The sequence below is a fragment of the Stegodyphus dumicola genome, chromosome 6 (assembly GCF_044657685.1).
Source record: "Stegodyphus dumicola isolate Sdum_Otavi_A_Nest chromosome 6, ASM4465768v1".
In the NCBI taxonomy this organism is placed as follows: Eukaryota; Metazoa; Arthropoda; class Arachnida; order Araneae; family Eresidae; genus Stegodyphus; species Stegodyphus dumicola.
The window spans coordinates 129,518,739-129,531,986 of NC_140773.1; positions in this window are offsets into that span (position 1 = coordinate 129,518,739).

A 13,248-nucleotide genomic window follows, 5' to 3' on the forward strand; every position below is an offset into this window, starting at 1 on the left:
ATATAATATGAAAAGACAGCTTATTTAATCTCATAATTTCGGGTGTTTAGTGTATTTTCAGATATTGTGTGTATTTTAATTGTGATTTCTGGCTAAAGCAGAGAAAAATGAAGACAGCTAATTAAAAGTCTAAAGACTTCACATAATTGAGCTTTAATACGTCTGTGAAAAGAGTTGGCTTTTTGTTAAGAACGGGAAAATCAAAAATTAGTCTACCATTATGAAACATAAATTACGAGAAAATACAAGAAATAACTTACATAATTTACAGAGAAGTTAATTTTACATTTACAGAAATGCATCATTCTTTACTCGTTTGGAGCAAATTGATCATATCGCTGTCAACATATAATTTACAAATTGTAGTTAATGCCACTTTTTTAATGTTTGGTAAATTTTAATTTAAGGGATTGAATTTTCTGTAAGTAGATTTATTAAAATTCGAATTTCTTCTTGAAAAGTGTTAATATTATTGCAAACATTTTCGAATTTAAGCAAATTGAGTGCGAATAATATTTAAAACACTTTTCCCGAAATATTAAAATGCCAGTTAATAACCTTATATAGACTTTCGTTCTTTTTGTAGCAAAAACTAAGGAGTTCTAAAAGACTGTATCTCCTGGTCAACAGAAAGTCGGAAGAAGGGTGTAAAGAACCTTTTATTACATCAATATAATGCGATAGATGTCCCCACTTTGGCTTATACAAAGCCAACACTTCAGGGTTAACTCAAAACAGGAAATGATAGACATAAAATAGAATGTAATAAATTTAGTGTAACGGCTCACTAGATACTTTAACAAGCAGGAATACTCTGACACTAAGAATTTGGTGGAAGCAAACCTAATGGCTAGATGCCCTTCATACCACAGAGTCAAATCGCTAAGTCATTCAAAATAGCAACGTGACCTTAAAGCAGGCATAATATGCTGTCGCCTTTTCTTATTAGCAATGTAGCACGAAAGCGTGGCTGAGAACGAGACTGAAGGGAAAGTGGCTTTAGCTAAAAATTAACTATTAGTAAATCCAATAAATCGCCACGAATTCTTAAAATTAAATTCTCTACTTTTGTCATAGATTCTGATTTGTCGTAGTCCAAAATTTGGATATCTAAGTAGTTAATATTTTCCTGTTGTTTATTCTTCTCGTTAAATTTTAGGAAGAAGAATAAACATTATGTTTCTCAATTTCTTCAAAATTATTAATTTCTAAGGTGTCATCAACGTATCTGAAAATATACGAAAAGTAAGCACGATTACGTTCTTTTTGGAATTTAAATTCTTTAGGGAAGAGGTAAAGGTAACAAATGTCAGAAGTAGAATTTGAGCCTATAGGGATTCCTGTTACGTGCTTAGAAATGGCCTTATTAAACGGAATGCAGTTACGAAGTAATACACTTTTTAGATAAATAGACTGCTTTTCTTGTGTAACCACAGAAAGTGTCTCCGGAAACATATTAGGTAGTATTATGAGACTATTAAACATTTTGCTTAATGGGAGTAAAGATATTCGATATGCATTAGGTAATTAGAAACTGGCGAACAACTTTCAATTTCAGTATGTATCATTACTGCCTTTATTAAGCAGGAAATTGAAAACAGTTCAAAATGATCACTTTTCTTTCTTGACTGATAAAATTTTACTGTAAAAGCCAAGATATTTAAAAACACACAAAATCTGGAAATTAGTAATAATTAATGCTAAGCATAGTTTGTTAATAGAATGTTAAACTCATGTCTCTTCCGCTTTCTAATAGGTTTTACACTGTATATTTTCATGAAAATCCACTAATATGTTTTTACAAAGCCAATTATTGAAATAATCAGAGAAGGACATTTAATAGGTAGCAACATAAGTTTAAAATTCTGTATGATTCTACACGTAACATTGAATTTTGCTAATTTCCGGATTTTAATGCTCCGTCTTTCTTTTTCAATAAAAATTCATGAGATAATGCCAAGTTATGAAACATAGAGGTACAAATATTACTTATTACTCTCTTCTCTTGTAGGAAGTAAAGGAAGTATTGTAATCGCAAACAATTTCAGTTATCAGGTTTCGATTTCAAAGGCAATATATGCATTTGGTTTTTTCTGAATCCATTTTGACTATTTTTTGCGTGACGCCTGTGTGCACAGATAGAATACAGGATTCTTTATTTCAAAACGGATTGTAAACTGGATTCTTAATGGATTATTTTCGTGACGTCTGTACGTACTTACGTATATATCTTGCCTAACTCAAAAACGATTAGCCGTATAAAGTTGAAATTTTGTATATGGGATTGATATAATATCTAGTTGTGCACTTTCCTTTTTAACTGCAATCCGCAGCATCAAATGTTTATATAAACCCACACTACATACCCGGTTAAATGTCTTTACCCGGCCTTAATTTCGTAAACGTTCGTTGGTAGTAGTTATATTGTTCCAGTTGGAGAAGTGTTTTAAACGGCGAAAATATGCATATTTTTACAATGTCAAATTAAATTAAATTTTTGGAGAAATAACGAAACCTACCTATTAATACAGTCTCCCGGTTCCTATACTTATATTTGTGAAGGACTTAAACTCGCTATGAAAAATTAAAAATATAAGAAATTTGACTTCCCTACAACAAAAATTTAATTTCAAAATTTGCATTTTTTCGTCATTTTCAACTTGCCTTGAGATGTTGGATAATTAAGTTAATAATTCGAGGAAATCAGTTTAAATGAAATGCAGAAAAATATGTGTATAACTTAATAGGCCGTACAAAGCAGTCTAATGGTGACCACCTAGTGCTAACAAATCACTAGAAGAAAATTTTTTCAAATCTGTTACAGTCAGAAAACTCATGTCTGCAAAATGCTATTATCATCCGATGATTTTTGGCTGCTTCACTTTTTACGAAGGTATATGAAAACTAAGAAAGTCTTTTTATCTGCTTTGTTTTCTCTATATGTTTCCGGCGGAGACCCTTTCTGGAAGCAAATGAAAAAATTAAAAGGGAGAAATGATCGATTCATTTTTGCCTTAATTTTTAAGGAACAAATTATATATACGCACACATGTACATTAATTCGTGTGTTTCATGTTGTAACTTTTTTATGAAATAGAATTTTAGGGAAATATGAAAATAAATTCAATGGAACAATTTTGCAACAAATAGAAAAGCAATTAATATATTACTATACACTCACCTACTTATTAAATCAGTTCTTGCTGCATATGATTCTTTCTAGGAAATCTTTATCTTAAAGAAATAGTTTCGAGAAGCAATTTATAAATTAACTTTATAAGTATGCTGAAGTGCCATGCATTTCACAGGTGTCTGAATAAATATAAATAATAAGTTAATAAACCTAATGCTATTTCACGTACTTGCTAGAGCTTTCTTCTCATTGGTAATAGTCTCTATTATAACGGCTATCCCATTAGCCGCTGGTGTTGCGTTGACGCAACGGTCAAAATAAATGCGTATATAAATATAACTACCTAAGATATTTTATACCAGCAGATGATTTTGTGTAGGGAATATTATGAAGATTATTTCTGTAAAAAAATATTTGCTTTCAACAATCATTTTGTTTATAATAATTAATCTCATACTTTAAACAAAATTTTCGACCGGGTATTTTTGCTGAAAATATTTAACCGAAGAATCGCCGTCTTTATGAGTGATATATTTTTAGTCAAGGTCACCGTTTATCAGAACATTGCATCAGTCAGATGTTTATATTTGTTTTGGGAAGGAAGGGAAAACAGGTGTTGCGCTGACGCAAGATCAGCAAGGAAACGGGTAAATTAATCTCCTTTTGCACTTATTCCTTTCGATGTTCTGCTTCATGTTCTGGCTGCTTTAAAAATGCCTAGAACGAGGTATAATACATTAGAAGAAGCCCTTTAAAGATTTTTTGATGAAGAAACAGATGATGATAATGTTAATAATGACCAGAATGAAACTGATATTGTTGTTGTTCGCGCAGAAATTGCAGAAGCTAGTGATGAAGAACAAAGGAATAACAATGTTTTAAATAATGATAATAATATTTTACCAAATGATACGCCGTCATACTAAAAATTTAAAAATCAGAAGACTGAAAACTTGGAGTGGATAAAAAAGGAACTGTTTATGTCTCCGGAAGAACATGAAGAAACAGATAGAAGAGAAATTATAAAAGACAAAACACAAGGTAAAACTAGTGCACAGATTTTCGATTTTCTTTTTGGTTTAGACTTTTACTCTCTTCTCGTGGAACAGAAAAATATATATGCTCAGCAAAAAAAAAAAAAAAAAAAAAAAAAAAAAAAAAAAAAAAAATGCCCAGAATTTATTGCATTTGAAGCCTATATGAGAAGATTTATTGAAATATTATTGCTTACAGGATATCATTCTTTACCTCAAGAAAAAAAAAATTATTGGTCTTTTGATAAGAACATTTCTATTCCTGTTGCTCGAGAATGGATATCACGTTTGCAGTACAGGAATATGAAGCAAAATTTGCATTTGACAATAGTCAAATTGACAATACTGATAAATCATATGAGGTGACGCTGTATTTAAACTTACTAAATATCACCACTTTTGACTACTGGAAATATAAAGTCTCTTTTAGATTTCAGACGCGATCATTATTCATTATTCCTTTTGCAAACTTCTAGTGAGAGTGTAGAATTAGTTAGAAATAGATCAGCAACAGGATGACCTAGTAAATTCAGCATTCAAAAACTATTACATCGAGATGGTAGACATTTAACGTAAAGTCCGTTGATAACAAAATACTTTGTTGTAAAGAGTACCAGAACCAGACTGTTTACAGATGCAAATTACGTAATGTAGCTTGACATCATGATTGTAATCAACCCTTTCATTTTTTAATCTTTGAATTGAAATAATCTGTATTTGTAAAAAAAAAAAAAAAAAAAAAAAAAAAATACAATGTATATTTTAATATTAAATTAATTACAAATAAAGTGATTTTCAGATTTATAAAACGTTATACAGCTAAAACGTAATCCTGCGCTCCACTCAAAACAAACATTACACGTATAGAATCCTACTCACTAAACATCCGTAGTCTTATTCCGCTGACGTTGCGCTAACGCAACACTCGCTTTTTCCACAGGTAAGAGCATTTTTTTTATTTTCAATGTAAATTTATATTACAAATGCTTAATTTAATATTTTTTTTTATTATTTTCATGAGAAAAGAATCATTCCTTGTAGTTTTGGCGATTAATGGGTCAATATAATGGGCGATTAATGGGTCTATGTAAGTTCTGTCATCAACTTTATCACTATCATGGAAGTGAGTTGAGCAAAGATAACAAACGGTCTTGAAACTAACACTAAATTTGAAAGTTGTATTATGCAAAATCCGGTGACTTAGGAATACAGTTCTGAAACTAAAGCACCGGTACTTGTTCGATTGATTTAAAGCCAAAAGGCTACTTTTAAGAAAACTCGATAGTAATTTAGATAATATTCTTGAACACTTAGACTTCCTTTTTCTTCATTATTCATACATAAAATTAATGAACAGTTAATATAAAACTTATATATGTTTAATTATATATAATTATATGAAATTACTCAGTTATTTGTGTTTGAAGCAAAACACTTTAAGTATTCTTAAAATTAAGTAGTACTGTAGACCTTTAAAAAAAACTTACAAAATCGCTAAATATATATTCAGAATCATCGAGTTATTATAACTCATTGAATATTCAGTTAGAGGAATTGTATAAAAAGGAACAAGGCCTAAAATTTCGAAGAGCTTTAACTGAGCAAGCAAAATTGCCTCGAAGATAAATTTCATAATGTACAGAAAGCGAAATAAAGAAAAACGAGAAAAAGCTAGAAAATTCATACAGATTTGAATGCCTGCCAGTTAAAATAAAATAGGTTGTGGGAATTATTAGGGTTTTTTTTTTTTTTTTTTTTTTTTTTTTTCAAACAGGAAACACCTATTGCCAACGCTGGAATCAGGACTACGGATCTTCACTTGTCATACGAACATTCTACGGAATCGAGTAGAATGTATGGAATAACGAAACATTTCCATACATTATACTCGATTTAAAGGGCCACTGTGAAAAGGTATGACACCCAATCCAAGAAATCGACGGGAAAATGAATTGGGGTCAACTATTATTCAGAAAACACAGTAAGAATTGCAAATTCTTTTGACGTAGAAGGTTTGAAAAATTCATTGTAATCCTCGCCGGAATTCGAACTATGAATCTTCTGCTTTTCATCTGAAGCTGTTACTGCTTACACTACGAGAGCACGAAAGGGGAAATTTACATTTGTGTCATGGCTCACATTACAGGTTCACATTTGTGTCATGCTATTAAAACAGAAATGTCTAAAAATGAAGTGATTCTATTAACTGAGTTGTAGTACCGAAGATACCTTGACATTGACAATCACATAATTTAATTGTATTGGCAGCTACAAAGAGTCTTAACTATTTCTTGCAGGTTATGTGTTACATTTCTATTCTATGCAGCCCAACGGGATAATAGTTAGTGAATCTGACTATTGTACTGAAAGGTCAGGGTTCGAATTTCGGAGAAGGCATACATGCTTGTAAATGTGTAGCGTCTGTTCGGCATGGGGCGCTCAAACGATGCGGGGAGCTGAAAATCCTCTCGAGCGGTTGGTGGTAGTAGGCGGAACTAAACAAAGTGGTACTTTCACCTGTACGGTGCCAAAGGCTCTTGCCAAAAACAGGCGCAATCTTGAGTCCTTGCCACGAAGAATTTCGTGGGCTTGTTCTGATTCGGAAAAGCGAGATTAGTAAAAATATAACACATATCTTTTATGCATGAGCTAAATTCCACCATTATTATTTAAATAGTAACCTGAAAAGCAGAAATGTATTTGCGCAGAAATCTTATAAATGTCTTCAAACGAAAGCCTATTTTCTTACTTTAATACCTTCATGCTAATATAACATAAATTATCTACAAAATGATACGTGAGAAAATCAAATTAATTTCAATAACGTGACTGTTCCATTAATGCATAAGAAATTTGTGAATACTGAAGTTTATAGCTTAAAGAATATCTTACCGTAAACGTTCTTCAAGCGTGAAATTTTGCATTGTAACAGATTTAACGATTTTCTAATTAAAGAAAAAATATGAAAGTAATATTAATTTAAAAGCTGCAGAAATATTTCAAAAATTAAAAGTGAAAAAGGAAAACTTAAATAAACTGCTACTTTGCATGCTAATTATATTAATTTCCCGTCACTAAAAATACTTAATAATCTAACGTGCAATTTTACTGCACTATAGATTCCGCTTAAGAAAAGCTTAAAGCGCAATGTATCAAAAAATAAAATAAAATAATTTTTTCCTTACTTTCTGTTTAAACGTTTAGCTCTTTCCGACCCCAGATAAATTAAACGTGTATAATTAATATCCTTCTAACAAAGCACTTTTCTTCTGAGAAAAGCATTATCATCTAATTAATTCAATATTAAATTTATATTATTAAGACTATTTCAGTAACACGATATTGTGAGACCTTGTTCTTGGTTTTGTGGAAAGAAATAAACATAAGACACTTTGAGTAATAAGAAAAGATGAACAGCTTGATTTCTCAAGTTCCATCTTTTATTGTTACATTTCTATGCTAAATTCATAATATTTAGAAATATACTGAATTAAATTTTTAATAAAAGGTATTACTACTATTGTTATAGAATTAAATTAATATAGTTTTATATCGGTATTATCAAGAAAGCAGTATTATCGATTTTTAATTATGCGATATGTTAGAGAAAAATGAAATGAATGTTCACTAATTAAACTGCTGATAAGAAAACGTGTAAAATTATTTGTCTGCCTACTACTGTCACAAATTACATTTCTTCATAACAACCAACTATCTATGCGCCTATTGCAGTTATACATAGTGTACAGATCCAAATAACTATACAAAGTGAACAATATTATAATATTTTCAAAGACGAAATGTGTGATTACATTGAAAATTGAAACATGGCATTAATTTCAAAATTTGGTCATTACATTTAACCTAGAAAGATATCAGATCTTTAAGGTACAGGGTGATCTTTTTTAACCTAGAAAGATATCCGATCTTTAAGGTACAGGGTGATTTGGTGCCATTTCGATTATTAGATCGCGCTACAGGGAGCTCCAAACACTGTCACTTTAAAAGAGATCACCCTATATATGGCTTATAACATTCCTTGTGCGAGCTTTTATGTTCCAAGTAATAGCACCTCCAGCTAGCAATTCAAATAAATGTATGTAGTTTGAATCCCAAGAAGAGCATAGTCGAATTTACATGTTCCTTTCTTCGAACAACTTTATTGCCTCTAGCTGGAGGTGCTATTACTCTACAAGGAATAAACATTCATTCAGCCTGTTTTCAACACCCCTGAGTTGCAGCACAGCAACAAGGATATCCTACCAAACGTGATTGGAATATTTAATCTGCATACGCTCTTTGCTCGCAGATAGGTCATTTTAATGTTATACAAACAACACAGTAAAAGGTAGCTTAAGTAATGTCATATCCACCGAAATAAAATAATGCAGCTATCGCCTAATATCTTGTTCTTTGATGAGAGTAGATTAAGTTCGGATTTCAGACACTTTTTCTGGACGTGAAAAGCGCAAGTCAAAGCAGTAGAAATATATACAAAAAATTTATTGTGTAATGGTATTGCGGTGATGGATGTAGGGCGACATGATAAATCATGAGCGTATTAAAGCATGAACATTGAAAAGTAACATCGTCCCCGGACACCCTATGAGCTCACACATACAAAATTTCATTAAACACGAAATTCACTTATTTCTTAATCCTTTGGCAGTGCATTTTTAATGGATAATACTTCTACTCTTCATCAAGCCCGACCAGCTTAGAATCTCGTGATCAAGCCTATTCCTTCGAATAAAATTTAAGTTCGAATTCCTGTTTCTAAGACTTCAGCCAAATATAAATTTAACACCATGAAGAGAAGAACTGCAGCTTGCATTCTCGCATACGAACACATGCAAGGCAGATTCCATAGCGTGGAGAAACAGAACACTTAATCATTTTGTTATGATTGTGGTGTTTGCATCCCAATCGGCCACAATTCTAGCCAAACGCTTGACGAGCAAGCCTTAAGCCGTTGGAGAGAAAAATTAAGTAAATGCATGAGTGCAGTTGTGATATAAAGGGAAACGTTCAACACTGATAAAACAGTAGCGGATAATTCTAATTTATGCTTTTAAAACAGAGATTTAAGAAAAGGCTAACATGTATTCATACAAAATATTGCTATTATACGGAAGTATTTCATTGCTAAAGTACACACATTTGCTGAAAAATAGAGTATTGGAAAAAATGTAATATACAGTGATAATGTAATTGTTAAATTATTGAAGGTATTATGGAATAAATGAATCTTTTATTCAAATTAATTCTGAGCAAAATTCCATACGCCTTTTCGATTAACATCTTTATATAGCGAATTTTAAAGGTCGTCATGACACCAACACACTGAAGCTAGGATCGATTGTTTAGTATTGCATTTTACGTATTTCTACCTCTGCAAAACAGAAAGAGAATTTACTGCCGAATATTGAATTATTAAAACGTGCACAACAATAGATTTTTGTTGTTTTATAATTTTTATTTTCGTATATATGTTTTTTTTTATTTGAAAATAAGTAACAGAAAGAACTCTGAAGAAAGAACATTTTAAATAATAATACTTTTGTTTTATATTTTGCACCACAGCGTTCTAATATACCCTCCTTTTGCTTTCAAATAAGCGCGATATCACAACCCATATTTTGCAATTTTTATGCCGTGTTCGGAAACAAACTTTCTATATTTAACTGCCCTTTTTAGCTTTCTGTGGCATTCTGTTGCATCAATGTTTCTTTACGTATTCGTATGAATATATCAGAAAAGCAAACAGAGAATATTCCAGGTATAACGTATGTGCTTTCCCTAGAGCAGAGATAAATTATCTGTGTGCATATTTACTTAGCGAAAAGATATTCAGGGATGCGGTTGGCTTTCCTATATTTCTTTTTTTCCCTCCTTTCTGCAATAGTTGTAAATCTATCTCATGACATACAAGCGACGAGAAATTGACTGTATTTTAAATATGCATGTATTTTGATGAACCTGCATCTTAACATTTCTCAGTAATGTTAACGTATATTTTAGTATAAGTCGAAAGAGGAATTTAATCTACACGGATATTCAATCTGCACAATTTTAATCCAAATAGTATTTAAACAAAAATGCCATTAAAATATACGTGTGGCTAATGGTCCATTTATCTAATTGTCTAAAATTCCCTAGTGTCCTCTTTGCCGTGATGGTGATACACTTTGCGATCATAAATAATGTAAAATCTTGAAATATATATTTAAAACGTTCTGTTTATACCTATATTTAACAAACTATATCCCTTATATCTAAATTATAAAAAATGTAGTAAGGTCGTCTAAAAGTTACCAAGAGCTGCTGCTCCAAAAAGTTCAACACGTTTTAAAAAATTAATACATATGAAAATCAAACCATTAAACATGTAAAACAGTAAAAAACAGAATCAGATAAAAAGTAAGCGGAAAATGGTAAATTAGCCCAACTCGACTTCCAAACTGGCTTTTCAAGGGAAATTTAATTTATTTGAACGTCCTTTTTTCCGAGGTTTCCGGCCCCCTTCGATAATAGGAGACGAGTTGCAGATAACGAAAATCTTCGTATTGGCTAATGCCCACAGAACTTCGCTCCCCCCTACATACGTCATTCGGATGAAGTACACAGAAGGGAATGCAACCAATTTTCAATTAGTTTTAAGAGGGAGAGCTTTGCATCGCTACAGGTCAGTTTTTTGTTTCTTTTGTTACAACTTTTTCTTGGTCTTAGCAAGACCCACTTAGTTTGTTATCATCTTAATTTTCTTTTATTTTACTTTATTTTAATTACAGTTTTTCATTACAGATTTCTAAAATATATAAAAAATTAAATTGTTAATCTTTAAGCTTGCAGGCCCAGCCCGTATGTTTTTTGTATATTTAGGACTAATAGCTGACCGCTATTTATTTTCGTTTTTATTTTTATTTTATTTTTGATTTTAATTTTGATTTTAGTCTAGATTTAAGATGTTTAGGTATTGTTTAACATATTTTAACACCTTAATGTGTCATTCTGTGCGGACGCGTCGGGAAATTGGAACAGAGAACTGAGACTATTAAAATTTCCCAGACACTTTGTCTAAATTAAAAAAAAAAAAAAAAAAAATTGTAGCGAAAAAGTTTCAATTGTCTGTTTTGGCGAAACGCGTAAAGGGGTTAGCTTGATTCGACGTTCAAATAAATTAAATTTCCCTTGAAAAGCCAGTTTGGGAGTCGAGTTGGACTAATTTACCATTTTCCGCTTACCTTTTTCTGATTCTGTTTTTTAATGTTTTACATGTTTAATGGTTTGATTTTCATATGTAATAATTTTTTAAAACATGTTGAATTTTTTGGAGCAGCAGCTCTTGGTAACTTTTAGGCGAGCTTACTACATTTTTTATATTTTACTTATTTTGCAGCATATTGCGCAAGATGTTTTCTAGACCAAAATTAGTTTTTCAAAATTGTAATTACTACCTTGCTTGATACCTTATATCTAAATTTATATAGTAATATAATATAGAAAAGGCCTTGATTACTTAAAGAATAGGAATATATATTGCATAAGCTTGTTATTTACTGCAAGTAAATAACAAGATTAATAGTGTAACTATTTAACAATTAGCAGAAAGAAGTCCACTTCTTAAAGCGTTTAATTATTTAAATTAAATATAGCCGACGAGACATTTAACCGACACCAGTTAGCCGACAGGACGTTTAGCTGTCACGGACACTTAGCCGACAAGACATTTAGCCGACACAGAATTAGCCGTCAAGAAATTTAACAGTCAAGACATTTAGTTAACAGAACATTAATCCGAAAGTGACGTTTAGCTGACAGGTACCAAATAATTATGTAAACGTATAGTCAATTACAAAATTTCTCCATTTCTTCGTAAGTCAAGTCATTTTTTTCACTTGTCAGTAAAATTCATTTTTTGATTTTTAAAGCTTCCATATGTGCTTTTAATTCTTGTGTATCTATCTCATGATGGTAATTCTTGTGTAATTTAGCATAGTCTGATAAATCAGGTAAAAAATTCATACTTTTAAAAAATATTATAGGGCGTAGGCTACTCCATTTTTCTTCAAAACATTGTTAATGTACTTTAAAGGAATTTTATTATCTTTTAAAATTTAGTGAGAATTATAATTTTTTCTTTTTATGTTTCTATTTCAGTGCAAACTTTCTTAATTCTGCTGATTTGGTTAATAATAGTATTTGCAATATTTTTTTAGACATGTTGCAATTCCAGTTTATTAGTAGAAACATTTAAATCTTTTCTTTTGTTAAAAAGTTTAATTTCTGTTAGATAAAAGAAAAGAAAAAGTATTTAAAATTTTTCTTTCGGTTTCAAAATTCCATCTTTTGTTCCAAGTTGTAGCCTTTTGATAGATTACTTTCTCCCCAAGGTTTTTTTAGTTTCGCCAATGAACCCAAAATGGCAAACCTGAACGTCACTAGTATTATTTCTATTGTAGTGTATTGAATGTGCTCGAAGTTTTTAATTACTTCTTGTGAGTTTTTATCAAGTCTTTTCAATTAAATATTATAACATTTTAAATTGTTTGGATTATATGCTATATGCTTAAAGGTAAAAGTTTTTATTTTAATTTTTCACTGAAGTATTTTATTGCTTCACTTACATTTTTAAATCTTTAAATAAAACAGATTTCTCTTTAATTAAAGTTCAAGATTCTAATTAGAATTTACTTTTTTTTCCCTTGCTTTGGGATAGGGCCAGAATTTTCGGGTGAACCATAATATTAAAATACACTAAAACGGTTCATCGGCTAATTCTGGATACAGAAAATTAAGGATTTTTGTGGAAAAGAGATTTAAATTGAATTCAATGTTCCTCCCCCATGACGCAGTGGCATTGAAGTTGATTGAATTCCTTTTCTGATTTGTTCATTTTCATTAATTTTTTTAATTGTGGTATTGCTTGTTTGAAAAGGTTTCGTTTTATTTTTTTTCATTCTTTGTAACATTTAATGCATTATTAGAAATTTATTAATTATGAATTTCAGTTTTAGGTCTTTGTGAAAATTAGATCTAAATTTCTTACTTTATATATATATATATATATATATATATATA